An 18953-nucleotide genomic window follows, 5' to 3' on the forward strand; every position below is an offset into this window, starting at 1 on the left:
GTTAGAAAGTAGGAAAGAAAGACCATGCACAGTTCCAGGACCACTGGGAGCCTGACATCTCACCAAAGTTTTGCATGCTGAGCAGGGGGAAAGTGGGTGAGAGCACATGAGAATTCTCTGGGATCATATATAGCAAACGAGTTTCATCTCCTACACTAAATGTTCTCCACTACTAAAGAAAAACAAAAAAAAAAAAAACCAAAACTGTGAGGGAACTGTTATGGTTCACATTTACAGGGAGGAAACTGGTTTGGACAGACTAAGCAATTAGTCTGAGGTCACTTAGCAGCTAGTAATAGATAGAGAGCTAGGATCTAAATTCATCTGTCTGACTCCAAATCCAGCCCAACTCTCCCAACTCAGGCCCCTTGCTGAGTTAAACAACAGTGGGGTCGAGGAGGGGTGTCCTGGTGGGACAGAAGAAAAAAGGAATTGGGGAAAGTAATATTATTTTGAAATCTATAGAAACTGAAGGTTACATTTCCTACTCCTGGTTTTTTAAAGCGAAGTGAGCAATTTCCCTGGCTTTTGCTTCATGAATAAAGATGGAAAATTTGACTATTGGATAAAACTCTGCAAAATACCAGATGCTATATTTGAGCAAAACTTCTCTGGGTAAATAAATTACACTTAAAAATATGTACCAAACCTCAGTCAGGCCAAAGCAGTTCTACAAGAAATGTTTCAAAATAAAAGTGCAAAAAATGAACAGCTTAGGGACTCATGAATATCCTTTCATATTTGACCAGGATACAAGGTCAAAATAGTGCAGATGTGATACCTTTTGGATGAGGGAGGATTGAAGAAACTGTAATAGAAATTGACCTAAAATTGAAAATACAGTTAATGAAACAAATTGGGATAGGTAGGCTGTCCCTTTCCCTATGAGATCACAGGTGTATCCAGGAAAGTCATTTTGCACATACAGGCCTGCACTAATCATACCGTCTGCAAGATTTGAAAGTCAAAGGCATTTTCTGGGATTCCCATGTTTCCGTCTAATTCCTTGGACAGGAGATATCGAAATTAGCAATATTAGGGAAAAGGTTCAACAAATTTAGGATTATGTATGAAACTACATGAAAAGAGCACACAACGATGGCAACAATACCTGGAGTGGATTTTGTTTTGCTCTCTCGTGTTTGTTTTGCTACTTATTTATTTCTTAGACCAGCTGTAACCACATAGAATTTTGGCCTCCTGGAGCGTTGCTGAATTATTTTCAGTGACCATTAAATACACTAGAGAACAGGTCTGAATGTAGTACTAACAACTGGATGATATTGTGTTACCCACATTCCTACTGCTTTGCCTTTCAAAGCAAACACTGCATTTCAATTTAATGTAATTAGAGATTGTAATGTTCAATACCACTGTCAGTGAATCCTGTTGTATTTAGACTAAAGGTCCCATATGCAGTTCTTAGTCAAGAATTGAAGTTACAGATTGAAGCAATTATGTTTAAGAAAAACACAAACTTTGTTCAGTTGCTTCCTCTCAGCATGTTCTGGTCGACATTTTTTAAATGGCATGTGAAAAGAAGTTTTTAGACGACTGAATGTGAGTATTATTTATTCATTTACTCAGAATTATTTGAACATCGGGGGTGTAGTCGCATTTTCCCATTTGCTCTGTGCCAGTTAAAAAAAAAAAAAAAAAAAGTATTTTCTCCCAAGGTCTGATAAACATGTATTTTAAAATACCTTGTAGACTATGTGTATATTGTGTGTGTGTGTGTGTGTGGGTGGGTGTGTGTGGGTATGTGTGTGTGTGTTTTCTGTATCTTTGTTTGGCATATTGCATTACAAACAGGTAACATTACCACAAAAGATTTCAAAAAAAGGAATTTTTAGATCATGGTGCTGAGTCAGAAAGTTTTCTAGGGAGGTAATATTTTATGAGACAGAAAGTAAACTATTCTTCTGAAGAAATCCCTAGTAATCTTAATAATTATTTATACTTGTATATACACTTGTATATAATTTTAGGGAAAGGGAAGTTTTTCTGTAGTCATGAGTCCAGTACATATTTTAGATGTGGATTACCATATTCAGTATTTCATTTAATATGATTTACAACCAAGACAAAAATACCAAATTTTCCCACAATGAAAGATCTATTAAAAGACCTCATGTAAAACCGAGTAGAATCACAAAGATATCAAAAAATACAATTTTTATGGTATCGAGTCTTGTATGTTGCTAGAAAAGTAGTGATGGAAAGAAAACTAGAGTCCTTTATGCAGAGATACATTTGTTATAATATTATTTCATTGTATTTTACATATGTTTCATTGTAAATTTAATTACTTATTTTGTATAGACAGTGTTGCTTATGTATCAAATACGGTGTCACAGAATCTGGGCATTCCAGCTTTTTGAACTATGCTATTTTGCTTATATGGGGGTGTCAAAAAGTAGTCAAATTCACAGTAGTCAAAAACAGGAAGTAGAATGGTAGTTGCTATGGGTTTGAAGGACAGGGGAATTAGGAGTTATTGTTTAATGGATTCAGAGTTTCAGTGTTTCAGAATGAAAAGAGTTCTAGAGATGGACGGTGGTGCTGGTTGTACAACAATGTGAATATGCTTAGTTTACTGCATTGTGCACTTAAAATGGTTAAAATGGTAACATTTATGTTAAACTGGTAAATGTATCAAATGTGCCGTGAAATATGTAGGCATTCTACCTTTATAAACTACTATTTTGCCCTTACAGATTCCTAAAAACTAAAACAAATATAACTATGAACAAATAAAGTTTGTTTGCAGCTGAACCAAAAAAGCATGTTAAATAGGTCCTCGTGACCCTGAAACCGAGACCCCCTTAGTGGTTCTAAAGCTGATTTGGGGACACTCAGCTGAAGGGAATGGGGAGTATTATTCCTCCAAAGATCTAGACCTTCACCATAAATATTAGCCTTCTCTTCCATGGATGGTACTCCTGCACACAGCATCCTCATAGAGCTATTTAAGGTACAGATATTAGTATGTGGTAGTCTCAAGGACACTCAGTATACCTTATTGCATACTTGAGTTTGAGTGCAGGTACTCAACTGAATCATCCCTAGGTCTTTCCTTGATGATCCATTACCCTTCCTGCATCAACTTGGGTAACCTACGACAAAAGTCAGGACTCCAACGTGAAGGACAGAAAGAGTGGGGATAGGCCTGGGACAAGGGCCTGGGTATAGAGCCTCTCTCTGGCCAAAAACAGAGGATGAGAGGAAAGGAGAGGAATTTGGGGTGAGGCTTTTAGGCAAAAGTCCAGCTGGCTCACCAGGCCAACACAGACTGCAAAAAAAAGAGAGAAGTTGGGAAATTTGGAATCCATATAGACACGTAGGATTCAACTTGGCTCAACTGATGATGGGTCCGGCTTGGCAGAAAAGGAGTTGGAACAAAGGAGTAACCCTAGCGTCCCATAGCTTCTACCAACAGGCTGGATGAAGTTTGAGAGTTCTGAATGCATATTTTTGTAAACATTCTGAATAATAATTTTTAAACCACACCTGCCGATGGTATTTAACCCAGCGTATGTATCAGTTTGACACTTTAATTCTTGTTTTTATTATTCTACCTGCTTTTCTCCTGCTATTTTTAAAAAAGGTAGGCATGTTTCTCTCTACAGGTTGGATCTTATAATCAATATAAACATGTTTTAATATTTTAATGTAACTTTACACTCTACTCCCAGAACTGGTCAGCTTTTTCTTCCCCCAAAAAACCTTTTCCTTCAAGTTTCAGTTATCAGTTATACTGTAAAAAGCTACCACAAAACTTAGCAACTTAGAACAACAACAAACAATTATTGCTCAAGATTCTGTGGGCTGGCTGATCTTAACGGGGTGGTCCCCACTTGTTATTGTCTGGGGTCACTCCTGTGGTACATTCAGGTAGGGGCTTAGCTGGGACTGGAACATGCAAGATGACTTCATCACATGGCTGGTGCCTCAGCTGGGTGGCTGGAATCGTTTGGGCCTAACTAGGTCTCTCTTTTCCTCTCCATGTAATTTCTCCTGATTCAGTAGCCTCATCTGAGTTTCTTTATATGATGACTGGATCCCAAGACAGTGAAACAGAAGCTGCAAAGCCCAGAAGTCACACAGCATCACATCCATGGCATTTTATGAGTCAAAACGAATCCAAGGGCCAGTCTGGGTTCCTCAGGAGGGAAATACAGACTCCACCTCTTGATGGTAAAAGTGGCATGAATTTACAGGCATAGAAGGGATAGTTGGTGACCATATTTGCAAGCAATCTACTACTCCATATACAGAAAACTGATGCCAAATGGAATATTCTGCTTGAGAATGGATCCAATCAAAATTCTGAGGCTTTTCATCAAGTTTTATATTTAACAATATTAGGTAATCCTTCTATGGGAAATAGCATAGTATAAGTTACAGTTTTCTATAAAACCCTGCACCCATTGAAGAGAGGGTGAATTTTCTAATATACACCAGGCATGTGCTTTGAGGCTGAGCATGTGGGTTTGAACCTTGGCACTGCCAGGTACCAGCAGTAGCACCTTGGGTAACTTCCCATTCAGTCTCATACTTTTCTCCTCTGAATTTATCAAATTATTATGAGGATTAAATGCATCAATATATGTAAAGTGCTTAGAGAAGAGCCTGGCATACAGTAAGCATACAATAAATATTGGCTTTATAAATGATCATTACCTATTACGTAACACAGCAACACCTGTTTGGATTAAACCCCCTGGAGCTGCAATGCTCTCTATAGTCTTATTAAAATTAATCATTAATCCTGATTACTTCCCCTGCCTCCCCCACTTCTTGCCAAGTAAAAAGGTAGCTGAAACAACTGGTTAATTAATGGGTGTTCTAAAGAAGTGATTTACCATATTTTAAATGCTGCAATCTATATTAAAAATATAATTTACATTGTAACCCAGAAACTCACCCACACCTGAAACTGTACAAGTGTTTCATGAAACAATACTTACCCTCAAGTTGTGATTCTTTTTCATTTTCAGTGAATAAACATGTTGGTGGTGACCCATCTCATTAACTTAATTATTACTGAAGAGTTTTAAGCTATATATTATGGTCATTGGTGAATTGGGATGTTAAACACACTTTCAGCTGAGGAATTATTTCAAGTGTGGTGCTATAAGAACATGGCACATATCATTTTCCTACAGGCCAATTCTATTATGGAGCAAAAAGCTCTTTCACAAATATGGCCTGACTTCCCGACTCAAGAGCCTTCATAAATTCTTTCACTGAAACATGGGAAACCAGGGGAGACGTGTACAGTAAATGCTGTGTTTTTTTGGTAAGAAACAAAGTGCCTTGTTTGTTTGGAGCTCGATGGAGCTAGGCTGTCATTCCAACTTCACAACTTACTACACTGTATTTTTTAGCAAGTTTTTTCAACTCAATTTTGGAGTCTTGGTTTTTTGATTTGTTGACGTATTACACAAATAATACCTACTTTGGTTGAGTTGTGAGCGTTAAATGAGAACACACACCCAAAGGCCCAGCTAAATTTTGGCACCAAGTTCTCTCAGAATGCATTTCTTGCTTCCTCCCACAACCATGGAATACAAACTCCAGAACTCAGCTATGCTTTAGGTTCCCTGTTTTATATTTCTAGAGGAAAAGCTAAGACGTGGTAGAACACTTACTATGGTCAAACCTTATTATTTCTTTAATGCAGCTTAATTTCTACAACCATGTATTATCCTGATATGGATATGGATTATGCAACAATTTTGTGTTCTCAGATCAGTTTTTGTACAGTGGGGTCTGCATCGATTACCTAGTTATCAACACAATCGTGGAGTAAACGTGTGTAGAGGAAAAAACATTTCTAACTGTTATGTTGCTAAATAATTTAAACAAAACGAGGCGCAAAATACAGGCACTACTGGTTCCTTGGGTCAAACATTTAAGGTTACCAGCGTTCTAGCGCTCCGACCAGGTAGTATTTTCACGAGAGGTTAACTGGCTTTGAAGGAGTCCAGAGGAAATTGACTAACGTGCTAGGTTGATACTGGGACCCCCTGAAACCATCCTAGCCGGTAGAGCTCTAGAATGGGACTGGCTATTTTAAAATTTCAGCCCTAAGGTAAGGATCATGACAGGGTGCGTGAATGGGGGAGGAGAGGACGCGACACATGCTTCCCTCGCCTTGGCCGCAGCCCCGCGCCCGCAGCGGCGCCCTGGCTCCCACGTGGCAGGTCCAGATTGAGCCGCGCGGGGCGGAGGGCGGCGGGCCGACCGCAGACGCCTCCCTCCGCTCTCCGGCCCTGCCCTCCGGCCTGCCCGGGCGCCCGCTCGGTCCTCCACCGCCAGGGGGCGGGCGCGGCTTCCCGGCGGCGGGGGCCCATTGGTCGCGGCGGGGACGCGGGGGAGGAGGCCCGGCGGCGAGTTGGCTTCCTCCTGGCCACTCGCGGAGGTGAGGGGGAACCGGAGCAGCTCGGGAGGAAGCGGAGCGCGAACGGGAGGCGGCGGCGGCGGCTCCCGTCGGCCTCCGGCAGCACCGACCGCGGGGAGGCCGAAGGCGGGCGAGCGCGGCGGAGAGGCGGGCGGGAGGCCGGTGAGACGGGCGGGGAGGCGGCCGGAGCCGCGGCCGAGGGCGGGGAGGATGGAGGGAGGCTGGGGGGCACCGGGCACCCACCTGCACCTTCATCGTCCGCTCACCGCGCGACCGCCGGCCGGGGACGGCCCCGGGGCGCGCCCGTGTCGTCGTGGCGCGTCCCGCCCAGGGGAGGGCGAGGACAGGACGGGTCCCCAGAGCGCGGTTGGCCGGGGTCCGAGCCGCCGCCTCCGTGCGGTCATCTCCTACCAGGTGTTCCCTCCCCGGCTGGCGCGGAGGGCGGGGCGACGCCGGCACCTGGCGCTCCGAGCCGGCGCTGGCACTGGGGGCGCGGGCTCCACGCGGGGGCTCTGGCTCGGGAATGTGGGCTGAGTGCCCCAAAGAGGCGGGGATGCAGTTGATGTTGCATTTGAACTCGGTGGAGGGCCGTCTTGGCTCACTTGTAAAGTTTAAGTGTCTCCTAAACTGGAGGTACTTGGATTTTTAAAATATACCCAGCCCATTGGTGTTGGGTGTCACTGAGGAATGTGCTGTTAGTTCTTTTTCTATTTCCTCATTTGTGTACCATCCTCAGTTTCTACCATATGGGAGGATGAGTGACCCTAGATCTAGAGATCAGTGACAGATCGACGACTGGATAGTGAGACAGCCAGCTGAGATTTTTATGTGTTTTAAACTTCCCCTACCTTTAAAAAAACTTTCCTTATAATACAGAACTACTGTCTAATTGACAGAACCTGTGTTTCTTTAGTCAAAAATCTATGGATACAATATTAGATAATATGATAACTTACTAGGCACTGTGCCAAGTACTTTCATAGGCACATTTGTTTCTTACAAGCCATAGAGTAGGTCCTTTTATCTCTCTTTCCCAATTTTACAGAGAAGATAGGAACTCCCTAGAGGTTATATAAAGGTTGATGCTGACAGTAGATCCCAGATCCCTTGGACCCTTGACCTTTGTGCCGCACTAATTGTGCCCTGTCCCTTTTTCCAAGTTCTGGGAAAGATTACTATTACAGTCATATGCCACATAACACGATTCGGTCAACTACAGACCTATGGTCTCAAAAGATTATAAAGGAGCTGATAATTTTCCTATCACCTGGTGAAGTCATAGACCAACGCATTACTCACGTGTTGGAGGTGATGCTGGTGTACACCGCCCTGCGCTGTCACTCGTTTAAAAGTAGAGGCCATACAGTTGACTCTTGAACAGTCAGGGTTAAGGGTTCCACCCATGTGCAGTCGAAAATCCATGTGTAAGTCTTGACTCCACAGGCGCCTTTCGTGTCTGCAGATTCGACCAACCGCAGGTGGAAAACCATTTTTGAATTCCCAACTTCGGTTTCCCAACTGCAGATTCCCAACTGTGGATCAAACACACTGTTTCTGATGCACATTTTGCTTGAACACTCAGATGATGCAAAGGGCCGACTGAACTTATTGGGGGGGGGAATCCGCATAGAAGTAAGGACCCCCACAACCCTTGTTGTTCAAAGGTCAAATGTATGTTTAGTACATACTGCTTGATAATGATAATAAACGACGATGTTACTGGTTTGTGTATTTACTGTCCTATACTTTTTATTGTTATTTTAAGCGTACTTTTTTTGCTTATGAAAAGTTTGCTGTAAAGCAGTATGCCATGCTAGGCCTGCAGCAGCCTCCTACATCTCGTGTTTACTGCATCTCCTGACTGCATCATTTTCTCATGCTTGATTTGTTGTTTTGTGCAGTGACATGCCGTACAGGCTTGTAACCAATACAGCCTAGGTGTGTGGTAGGCTGTACCATCTAGGTGTGTGTACGCACACAGGATGAAGTCGCCAACGACATATTTCTCAGAACCTGTCCCCTGTCGTTAAGCGGCACATAACTGTATTCATACAGTGTATGACAGGGTATTAATACAAAGGGACCTCCATTTGATTTTATAAAAGTTAATAACTTATGCCATTCAACAGGAAGTCGACAGAATCTGCATCTGGCTTTGGGTATATCATTCACTGTATCTCTTAAAGGCTGCCAATTCCTTGAGTGCTCTGTTTGCTAATTTAGTCACGTTTTGTTTTTTAATTTTATACAGGTGAGAAGTTTTGTTTCACAAATTCCGCGTAGTGTTTTCTCAGCTCGTTAAAGACCAGCATTTCTTGATAGTAAAGAAATAACAGATAAATGCAGTGATTCTCAACCTGAGGAACTTTCAGAATTACCCACAAATGGGGCTTTTTATTTATTTTTAAAAGTATACCTGGTATACAGGCTTATATTGGTTAGTTTCAGGTGTATAGTATAGTGAGTCAACCTTTTTGTAACTTACACTGTGATCACCCCACTAATTCTAGTAATCATCCATCACTGTGTAAACTTTTCAAAAAGGACACAGGCCAGGCTCTCCAAAATTCTTAATGTATGGGGGGCTTCTGTTCATAGGGAGTTAAAATAAGACTGAGCACCACTGGGTTAAAGCAACTTTCAAAATAAATTTAATGGCTGTTTTGTTACAAAATTTTAATGTGGATTGCTACTTTAAGCATTGCCAACTAGTTAATCTTTTCATAATGAAGCTACATTTAAAAAGAAGGCAATTGGAGAGAGGGCAAAAGGCTGAGACTGTTAAATGGCAAAAAAAAAGTAGTGTTTCTTGTTGGGGATCATAAAAGTCTTAACTTTTTTTTTAACCACAATTTTAGGTCTTAAATGGTGGTCTTAAATTTTAGGTCTTAAGTGGTGAGTCTCAGTATTTAAATATATATATGTATATATTTATATTTACACACACACACATATATATACATACACACATTGAAAACTGTGAGAGTGCCTGCTCTGTTCTACATTTCATTACTTCATGAATGGCATTGACCAAATTATTTAATATCATGCAATGCCTTGTTTTTGTAATCTGGGGAGATTGAACAAGCTTCCTAAGATCTTGAAACTTTAAAAGGTTTTATGACCTTTACTCATCTTCTAAAGTACAGTCAGCTGACTTTGTCTGAGAGGAGGAAATTAAGTGTTTCACCACCTCTGAGTTTCCACAGCTTACCTCATCAGTGTTCTTTCATTCTCTTCTTCATTGGCCTCTTTCACTTGGTTGAAGCTATTCTTGTATTGCAATTTCCTTATTTCTAGTGTAGTTAGTTTTTTATCTGCTGTTCATGATTTTTCTAGTTTTACTCTGGTGAGCTTTTTCTTTATAATTTCCTTTCTTTAAAAAATTAAATTTAATTCATATAACATAAAATTTGCCTTTTTTAATTAAAGTTTATTGGGGGTACAGTTGTTAGTAAAGTTACATAGATGTCAGGTGTACAATTCTATAATACCTCATCTATATCACATTGTGTGTTCACCACCCAGAGTCAGTTCTCTTTCCATAAAATTTGCCATTTTAAAGTGTACAATTCAGTGACATTTAGTCCATTCATAGAGTTGTGGAATCACCTCTGTGTAGTTCTAAAACATTTTCATCACCCCAAAAGGAAACCTCATGTGCATGAAGCAGTTACTCCCCATTCACCCCTTCCTCCAACCTCTGGCAACCACTAGTCTGCCTTCTGTCTCCATGGATTTACCTGTTCGGGATGTGTCATATAAATGGAATCATACAATATGGGATCGTTTGTGTCTGGCTTCTTGCACCGACCATCATGTTTAAGGGTTCATCCATGTTGTGTAGTCTATGTCAGGACTTCATTCCTTTTTATGGCGGAATAACATTCCACTAACAGATACATACCACATTTTGTTTAGTCATTCATCCATTGATGGACCCTGGTGAGTTTTTGTGTGCTGGTGAGAAAAAGTTAAATGGACATCCATAGCAATGAGTCATTTCCTGGATTGATTTTCATCCTAAATTCGATGAGACTCGTAAAGGTTGTATCATGATACCAGGTTGTATCATCGATACCTTTATCTTTAGTTAAGTGATCATTAAATGTGTTTTGAAGGAACTGTGGTTCACAGAAATGAATTTTTTCATTGGTTCAGAAAATTTTACCCTAGAAGCTTCTTACTACCCATTTTTTGCAAAAGGCTGCTAACTTGCATTGTTTTGGGTTTGTTTGTTTTTTTGGTAGAATCGGTGTGCTATCCAGGGCCCTTGGGCAGATGGAACCACTTTGCTCCTCCCTTTCTTCACGTAGAAGGTCTGACTGAGAATTATGTCTCCCCTCGTGTAGTAAATTCTGCAGACTACTTAAAGACGGTAAAATGCAGTGGATATGTAAGGGAATTCTTAAACATTGGTTCAGAATAGGAACCTGTAACTTCTCATCTGCTATAAGGTAAAATAGTTACATGAGATGAAGATGGTCATCCTGTATATAAATTTGTGCCTTTGTAGTCTCTTTTTGTAGCAAGTTACGAACAGGGTACTGATTTACCCTGCTTATGTTTCACTTTTTAAAGTTAAATGTATTTGTTTTATTTTTGCCATTGTTCTAAATAATATTTATTTCTATCCATTTATCTTTCTTTCTCCTCCTAAGTGGCAAAGTGTAGGATTAAAGTAGTTTAGATTACAACTGTTTAATCAACAGTTGTAGAACTCTGAAGGAGCAGGCAGAACTAAATAGCATCTTGTTTCCTGTTTGGGGGACGTTTGGGCTCTCAGTTACAGAAATCTGATCATTTCATTTCTTCAACTGGATTATGACTTTTAAAGGAAAATTCTGCTAGGTAGATGAAAAACTGCAAGCAGACATTTGGGTAATTTTTAATCCAAAATTCTATTGTAACCATGCAGACAGGAGTTCTCTCTGGTTTATTTCTCAGTGTGCTGTCCCCAGATTTACTCACTGCCCCCTCTCCCTCTTCACCTCCACAGGAGACCTGGCCCAGAGTCAGGATGATTTCCATTCATTGTTAAGTAAGGAAAGAATGAAATTTCTTGTCATATGAATTTTACCTTTGGGCTTTTTTTGGCCTAGATCTGCCTCAGTTTTTTTTGTTTGTTTATTTTGTTTGTTTGTTCGTTTGCTTGTTTTAGTTCCTCTAAATTTCTCCATGTGTTTGGATTGGTGCAGATCTGAAGTTCTCAGAGCTGAGCATGAATGCGAATCAGTGGGGAGCTCCTTAACCATGCAGGAGTTTTAGTCCTCCCTCCTAGGAATTTGGGGCTCAGGAATTTGCATTTTAAAAAGCCCACTACTGGTAATTGTGCTGCGGGTTACACTGTAGTTACGGTTTCAAAAAACCCAGATGTGATCTTTCATTGAATCTAAGATGTTTGTATGTACACCATTATTTCATATACTACTAAGAAGAAAAAAAGAAAGTAAGCCTAATCCTGATTGCAGACATGTTAAATGAGGGAAAATAGTGTGCACCTTAGAATCAGTAAAATAGAGTGAACCACATGCCCCTGTTCGTGATAAGGTAAAGAATTACTAGGAAGCATGGGAAGTAAGAAATAAAGCAACTATAATGCAACATTTCTTCAGATCTTTATCATGTAAAATACTTGCTTTCAATAGGAATTAAGGTGTCCTTACTTGACATTTATTTGTGATGATGATTATACTGATGACGTTGAAAATGCAATTTAGCTATATTGTATGGTAGAAGGCACTCCAGTTTGGCCCCGTTATTTTCATCCTACCCGTTTCCAGCCATTTACGTGTTGATGGTTCAGTTCAGAAGTCTTATGTCTAACTTATTTGTACTTCAGTGATTTCCGTTTTGTAATTACAGTCCACTGAAATAGTTACTTAATGCCATGTTGACATAGGGTGTAGCTTGATCATTTGATTTTGTCATCACCCTACGCCTCATTAATGCCAGCTAGCTGATGGTAAGCATATGTACCAACCACCTACTGCCGTCTCCTGAGTAATGTTAGGATATAGTGGTAATAATCAGGGTTAAGTGATTATTATAACACCCAAACCTGCCAGAGTACACCCCTAACTGTGGCTGCCAACTCGAAAGGACTGCCATGGGTGGCATATTGGCTGCTACTGAAGGAGTGAATGTAGGTGAGAACAAACCTGTTTTCACTGATGAAAATTCAGTGAAGCAAAACCCCACCTGCTTACTGTCATTCCTTAAGTGGCGTCGTCTTGGAAAATGAAATGTCTGAGTCAGGAAAGAGTTGCTCAGCTAGTAGCATTTTTCCCTGAAAATAAGATCTAGCTGGACCGTCTTGGAGCAAAAATTAACATAAGACCCGGTCTTATCATATTATAATATAAGACCGGGTCTTATATAACATAATATGATATAATATAATCTAACATAACATAGCATAGTATCGGGTCTTATGTTAATTTTTGCTCCAAAAGACGCATTAGAGCTGATGGTCCAACTAGGTCTTATTTTCAGGGAAACAGGTATGTTGGATTTGGGAAGAGAAGCAGAACACGTGCCCATTTAATGTTTAATCACTTGAAGTAGTTACCGAAAACATCGTTAAATGCTTGTTGGTCAGCTGAAATATTTCAGAAATCAGATACCGCAAATTTCTGAAGAGGTGGGAACATTAGATCTCTATAGCTCTCTAGCTAATCCACTCTGGTTCAAGGGGCTGTGCTGTGGGATTCTTAATGTGGAGATGAACCAGGCTGAAATGCTTTTGCTTTCAGAAAGTAGTGTGTGTGATCTGTCAGGTTTGGTTATGACAAGGAGGAAATTCTGAGATGTCCTAACTTAAATTAGAGCAGGCTGGAGGATGGAAGGAAGAGACAGGAGGTGAATCAGTTAGCTGCCCAGCAGAACCAACAAAAGACTGCTCACATTCCTGAATGTGCGTCGCCACTTCAGGAACTTCCAGGTGGCTATTTCCAAGGTTGTCTGTAGAGAACAGTCATGTCACCCACCAACACAGACCACAGAGCCCTCTGCTGCTGGCTTACATCACACGGGATCTTTCCAGACTGGTGCCCACAACCCATACTTCTTCCCTACGGACTCTGCTCCTATCCCAGAACTAGCTCCGCCTCACCTTCTCTCATCCCCTGTATCTCAAGCCAATGTGAATTCTTTCAAGCCAAACGACTTACGTCTTTCTTCCCCAAACTGTTAGCACAGAAGAGCCCCGTAACTCGAGGACTGAGGACATGTCTTCTCCCCCTGGTGCTGCTGCTGGTTATTCAGCCTGCAGGCCCCAGGGCCTGGCCCTTCCTCTTGGTTTGCACGGGGCTCAGTAAACCCTTCCTTTCAGAAAAGTGTTCAGCTGTGAAAGATTTGTTTATACTTCTTCCTCCTTGAGTCAGTGGGGCAAGGTTGGTCTTGGCAGGACACTTGTGTGATTTAGCAGCGCACTGTTGCTAAGTTTTTTAACTGGAGGGACAAGTTGCTTTATAGATATATCTTGTCATTTTTTTAATTCTTAAAAGGATGGAGTTTTATCTAGCTGCTGTAGATCAGGTAGAAGTTTTCTAAAGTGTTAATCTCTTCATGCGCTGCCAGGAGAACCAGAGAAACCAAGGCATAACTAGCTAGGATCATCCACACCCACATTTTCCCAATGACTATGTACAGATTCGAAAGTTGGACAGTGAAGAAGGCTGATAGGAAAAAAATTGATTCATTTTAAATGTAGTGTTGGAGGTGAGCAATGGGTATTTTGGGCAGCTAGAAAGATGAACAAGTGAGTTTTAGAGCAAAGTAAGCCCGAAACATCGCTGGAGGCAAAACTGAAGCTGTCTTGCTTTGGGCACCTCGTGACAAGGCAGGGAGGGCTCTTTGGAAGACACCAGTCCTGGGAATACAAGGCAGCAGGAGGAAGAAGGGAAGACTGAATGGGAGATGGATTGAGTCCGGAAAAGAAGCCGTAGGCGTGCGTTTCCTATTAAGGATGGACATTGAGGACATCACTCATTCAGAGGGTCGCCAAGGAGTTGGTGCCAGCTCAATGGCAAGTGACATACACACACGGCGATTTACGGCAGACTGTGGAGGAAAGCTAAATCACCCAGTATAACCCAGTAGTTTTACCGCAAGCGATGGTGATCACTCTGGGTGGCAGTGGGGGCGTGGGGGGGAGGAAGGGGCGAGGATGGGAGCGGGGTTAAAACCACGTTCTGGCTCATTTCTGCTTTTTCATTGTATACTTTTAATCCTGTTTCTTAGCCACTCTTAGACATTAATTCTCTTTAAATGTAATTACAATATGATGCTATTAAGAAAACAGGGAAAGCCATATGTACAAGTTTAGATAATTTAAAAATCCGAACATAGATCATCCATATTCCTATTTTCCTAAGGTCTTTAACAGAACATTGAAATTTTATTCTGAAAGATTTATTGACTGGTTCTGGTCCGTTGCTTTGCAGTCCCACCGTTTTGAAGGCCACTTTGCAGAAGGATTGGATACATTTATATTTTCTCAGTGATTTTTTTTTTTTAAAGGGGTTATTCTTGGCTGTAGAGTTCACACAGATCTCCTCTCCCACTTCCCAAATTAAACAACCACCACCAAAACACCTTGTTTTTTGCTCATTTTTCTTCTAGTCAAAATGTAAAGTTAGTTCAGTCATTTAAAAACCTAGGATATTTTTCTAGGTGTTAGGTATTCATTTAAAAAATTTCCCCTTCTTATCAGCTCATACTTTTAAAAGGTGTATGACATGTGTGTTAAAATAGATTTTTTTAAAAATCCGTTTTATACGCTTCAGTATCAGTTTCCTACTAGTACTAAAATACTTTTCACATGTTAGTAACTGGATTTTTTCTGTTAAGCATTTAGTATTAATAACACCAAATTCATTAAATGCATAATATTCATAATGCAGTGAAAGCAACTCAGATATTATACTGAGTTTTTTAAATGTTAAGATTCTTTCAAATGAAGACCACCTCTCACGCTTCTTCATTTTGTTATTTCAAAATTTATTCAGCCAGGCAAAATGTTTGTATGGTAGTATCTGGATTAGACAGGGTACTTGATAGCATCTACTATAGTGATAACTTTTTATTTTTAGAAAAGGTTTTGAAAAGATAAATATTTAGAATTTTAAAAGTTAAACATCAGATGCACAGTTGCCCCTTTTACCCCATTTTTAAGCCCATCACAAAAATAATTACTTTTAAACACCTACATAAAGAAAACTGTAGTGTCAGTTTCTCCTCACCAATGTAACTTTTACAGTTAAGGAAATGGGATATAATAAGATGAATTTTTATCCCTTTTTCACTATCTCCTGTGATCACTTTGGAAAACATTGCAGAGCCTCGATGTATTCCTGTCTTAGAGATGGGCAGCTTGTCCACAGGAAGGGAAGGACTTTTCCTCCCTTCTGAAGAAGACCCGTTTTGTTGTTTCTTAATGGAGTATATGCTTCTTGCGTGGAGAGTAGTTGATCATGAAAATGTATAATGAACACGTATAGAACACAGAACTACTTCCGTAGTAGTATTTGTCAGAGGACCAACAGACGCCTTTGTGGGAGTTGTGTGTTCTGCAAATAGCCCAGTAAAAAATGTTGGAATATTAGAGTGTGGTCAGCAAAATTTTTATTACTCTTATTTTTAAAACATTTTTAAATTTAAATGTTGTTTCTTATTCCTCTATCTTGTGTTGGCAAATTACAATCCATAGGATCTATATGACCCATAGCCATGATTGGGTTTTACATTGTTGAAAAACAAATCAGAAGAAGAATATTTTGTAATGTGAAAATTTTATGAAATTCAAATTTCAGGATCTACAAATAAAGTTGAATTATAACACAACCTCCATTTGTTTATGTGTTGTCTATGACTGCTTTCCAGCTACAACACAGAGCCCAGTAGCTACAACAGAGAGAGTGTTGCCCACAAAGCCTGAAATATTTGCCATCTGGCCGTTTTACAAAAAAAAATTTGCCAACATTTGCTCTATTTTATTCACATAAATGCAGGCATTTTTTGCAAATAATTTTTTAAATAACATTTTTGTTTGTAAATGTAAAATCAATAACCTAGTGACTTAGTTGTATCATACATTTTTGATTTCAGCGTTCTCTCTAACTGCTCTGGGACTGAAAATTTAATCTTTTACATTATGATTTGTGGGAGCCTGTATTAGTCTGGGTTCTCCAGACAAACAGACAATCGGAGATGGATTGATGGATGGATGGATGGATGGGTGATAGATAATCGTAAGGGGTTGGCTCATGCAGTTGTGGAGACAGAAATGAAAGCATCTGCAGTTGCCAAGCAGGAGACCAGGAAAGCCCACGGTATGGATAGTTCCAATCTGAGTCCACAGGCCTGAGAACCAGGATTGTTGATGGTGTAAGCTTCAGTCCAAGCTGAAGGTAGGTGAAGATCGATAGCCCAGCTCGCCGACAGTAGAGTGAGGTCACCCTTCTTCAGCCTTTATTGGTCTGTTCAGGCCTCCAAACACATTATGTGAGGCCCACTCACACTGGAGAGGGCAAACTGCTTTACTCAAATGTTCATCTCCAGAAACACTCTCACAGACATACCCAGAAAAATATTTAACCAAATATCTGGGCACCTGAAGACCCAGTCAAGTTGACACATATAATTAACCAGTACTGGGAGTAAATATATTTTACCTGCTTGTGCTTGGACCTTGTTTTTCTTAATTCTGATGAAAAGCCCCAGTTCATATGAATATTAGAATTATATGAACTTCAGCACTGAGATAAAGTTGGACTGAATTGAGCGATGGTTTCTTTGTATTTATGGAGTGTAATTTATAGGATTTTCTTCTGGCTTAATTAAGTGTTGCTTTGTAATATTAAATACATCAGTCGGTATGTTTGTGTGCTTTATTTTCTTTTATCCTTTCTGTCTTTGTTCTAATATACATGCTTAGACATTTTGACAAACTGTCAGATCTCTGGAGTGGCTGGCTGGCAGCAGAGATTAGCAATTCCCGAGCAGTATGTAAAAACCAAATTGATTGGCATAGACTTTTGGTCAATGAACGTAGTATGTAAGTGAGCTGCTGAGGTGAAAGGGAAGTGGATTTGTTGATAGTATCAGCTTCTTATTTGGCCTTCAGGTGACCTTAGAGAAATTGTTGACCTCATTTCTAATGCCGTCATAATACCCACTACAACTAGATGGCTCTTGGGAAGACTACATATAATAAAATGTGTGTGAATTGCTCTGCTCTATGCATGGTTTACGGTAACTGGCAAGAACTTCCCCTTCTGATCAATGATCATTTTTTATGGCTTATTAATATAGAATGGTGTCCTTGTAATTCATATACATCAGAGTTCACTTCTCAAGGCAAAAATGAAAGTATCACTTGATCTGTGTTTTTATTGGTTGTTCCTCAGTTAATCGATTCTCGGACAATGCCTGCTTATTCAGGCCTGATTTTAACAAAACTTCCCTAAATTAGACTAAAGTAGATAGTTGGAGTAAAGGAAATGTTCAAATGACGAGGCATTCAAAGAAATCCAGTTTATCAGTCTGAGACTCTAATTTAGGCTCTTCTTCAGGCTGGAGATCACACACTCAGCTGTTTATCCAGAACAGTGCCCTGTGCAGGGACGTCATGGTGGTCCCCCTGCAGGGGACACTCAGATGATTGTGCACTTTACATATTAGCACCTGATTTGGTTCAGTCATTTATCTAAAACTTAGAAACTTGTTGTTTCGGCCTCCGTGTGTTTCACAAATGTACTGTCAGAGTTGTTTTTGTTTTTTTGGGGTTTTTTTAATCAGCCTTACAAGTATTCTCCCCTACCCCCAATATTCTAGTTTTGGGAAGTGGCTCTCATTTCTCTATCTCTACCTTTTAATGAGCATATAAGAAAAATAAATTCTTTGGCATGGTATTCTGGATTAAAGAGCTCTGACTTTTTAGCAGAGGTGTTTCTTTACCCTTTCATCACTGTTCATGTTCCCTGGACCTGTTCCAATTCCCACTGAATTGTTGGAGGTTCAGCCTTAGGTTTCTACCAGATTCCAGAAAGTTTTGCTTTTTTTCTCTCCGCCTAAGATGATTATATGTAATGATTTTCTTTGTTTTGAAATGGCCTACTTAGAAAACCAGTTAGGAATTATTTGGAATTAGTCATTAATCATAAACAGGCTCCTTGATTTGCTCTCAGAGATAGTCAATACTCGTTCCTTATGCTGATTTACACTCAGCAACACTGATTTGCTTCTTAAGCAGACTCACGCAAAGTGTGCTATAACTGAGATTTGATGAAATTTGAATTTAGAGATTTTACTAAATGTTATTCTCTGAGAAATTTAATGGGCGACCTATGAATTCAGGTGGGTAATTGTAGTTCCTTATATTGCAGTCTTCCGTAGTGGTGGGTTTAGAAGCAGGCGTCTTGGGCAGTGCAAACAGATGCAGGCCTTTGAGGCAGTGACTTCCATTGTACAGGTGTGGCCTCCTCAGCAGGTAATGGAAACAGTGAAATAGAGCAGCAAGTGAGTTCCCAACTGCTTATCACAC

General features: G+C 40.2%; 1 protein-coding gene across 3 annotated transcripts in view; it reads left to right on the forward strand.

The window, feature by feature from the left end:
- The first annotated feature begins 1539 nt into the window (after positions 1-1539).
- FAM3C (FAM3 metabolism regulating signaling molecule C) overlaps positions 1540-18953 on the forward strand; it is a 52905-nt gene continuing 35491 nt past the window's right edge. Inside the window, exon 1 of one of the 3 annotated variants that reach the window (XM_033099111.1) lies at positions 1540-1560. The gene's annotated coding sequence lies outside the window, so the exon portion shown is untranslated. Of the gene's footprint in view, positions 1561-6342; positions 6569-18953 lie in introns of those variants that run through there. The other 2 variants (XM_033099110.1, XM_033099109.1) reach the window with 2 other exon arrangements.

Source organism: Rhinolophus ferrumequinum, chromosome 26 (assembly GCF_004115265.2).
Source record: "Rhinolophus ferrumequinum isolate MPI-CBG mRhiFer1 chromosome 26, mRhiFer1_v1.p, whole genome shotgun sequence".
Classification (NCBI taxonomy): Eukaryota; Metazoa; Chordata; class Mammalia; order Chiroptera; family Rhinolophidae; genus Rhinolophus; species Rhinolophus ferrumequinum.